Raw genomic sequence first — 1,775 nt, forward strand, 5'->3', positions numbered from 1 at the left:
TTTCATTTATTTATTTTATTTGCTTTGAGCTTTGCTTAACCACTATGTATAAGGATAGTGCTAAATCTAATCACCTGAAATTTGCGGGTGGAAAATAACTAAATTGAAGTTACAGGTAAAGTAGTATTCCAATATTAATTATTCAAACTTTCAAAGTAATTAGGAGCTGAACCAAATTAATTAGGAAAATAGGGAGTGTATAGACTTAACTAATTTATTGAAGAAAATAGCAGTAATTCTCGAGAATTTGACATGGAATGGAGTGTAATGTTTGAGCTTTTTATTTTTAATATGGAGGAAGGTGTGGGGTGTAACAGCATTATGGAAAATAGGGGTGTTTTTCCTGCATGTGGTGTTAGGAGGCTGAAATCGAATCGAGGGATTTAGAGCAAGGAATTCGGATGGTCCGATTAGAGGTGATTTATAAAAAAAATATTTTTTTAATAAAACTCGGAGGGTCCGTTTTGATTAAAAATAAAAAATAAAAACGGAGGGTCCGTTTTTATTTTAAGAAAAAATTAAAAAAACAAAAATTGTAAACGGAGGGTCCGATTTGATTTTAAGGAAAAAAAAAACTAATCAGACGGTTCGATTTGTGGTCAACGAATTTTCTAACAAAGAATTGGGACTTCTCTGTCCCACACCTGTGTCTAACACCTGTATACACCATAACCAAACACAACTCACACACTCCTCCAGTATAAAAAAAATTAGCCAATATTTCTACCCATAATTTCTTTCTTTCTTTCTTTTCTATTTTTTCTGCATATACCATACTAATTAATTGATTATCATAATATCACACTCACAGAAATCATATAAAGATATACTTTATTTGATGAAAAATGTTCAATAATGTCTGAATTTTAAAAGCACACAGATAGACCCATAATTTCTTACCGCATCTATATAATTTTTTTTCGGGTAAAGTATATTTTTTGTCTCAAAAGTTTAGCAAAAGTTTTAAAAATATTCATAAGTTATATTTTGTTTCAATTTTGTCCTAAAAACTTTCGATTTGCATCAAATATACCATCGAACGGCTAAATTTTTTGAAAAAAAAAATCTAAAAACAGAGGGTCCGTTTTCTTTTAAAGGAAAAATTAAAAAAAAAAACAAAAATGGTTAACGGAGGGTCCGTTTTCAGTTTAAAAAAAACAAAAAGTATAAATGGAGCGTCCGATTTCATTTTAAATAAAAAAATACAAAAATAAAAACTAATCGAACGGTTCGATTTATGATCAATGAATTTTTTAACAAAGAACTCGAATAGTCCAATTTCTCCCTATCCCACACCTATGTCTAACACCTATATACACCATAACCAAGCACAACTCACACACTTCTCTAGTATAAAAAAAAATTAGCCGTAATGTTTGTGTGCCTACATACACTCTTGTTTACCCGTATGATAGTGACTATAAGTCCATAACTCTACAACAATGAACAATCACTTCTAGAAAGCGACTTTTATCTAATTAGATGGTGAAATTCCTATAATAACTTTGGCATGTGTAAGTGTTTTCTAACCTTTATCTTTTCTTTTCTTTTTTTCTTTTCAAAAATTCTCCCAGTTGAACCATTACCGTTGAGATTTGTTGTTACTGTTAAGAGCATAGTAATTTCTTTCAACCTGATTGAAAGTCCCATAAAAAATAAGGATCTAGGTTAGGACTATTTAGAGTATAAATTTTAACTCTGTTCTTCTCAGAAAATCTATTATCAAAGCATTAATTTTTTTTTATAAAATATTTTTATATTAAAATTTTTTTAAC

This window comes from Arachis ipaensis, chromosome B10 (genome assembly GCF_000816755.2).
Source record: "Arachis ipaensis cultivar K30076 chromosome B10, Araip1.1, whole genome shotgun sequence".
Taxonomy (NCBI): Eukaryota; Viridiplantae; Streptophyta; class Magnoliopsida; order Fabales; family Fabaceae; genus Arachis; species Arachis ipaensis.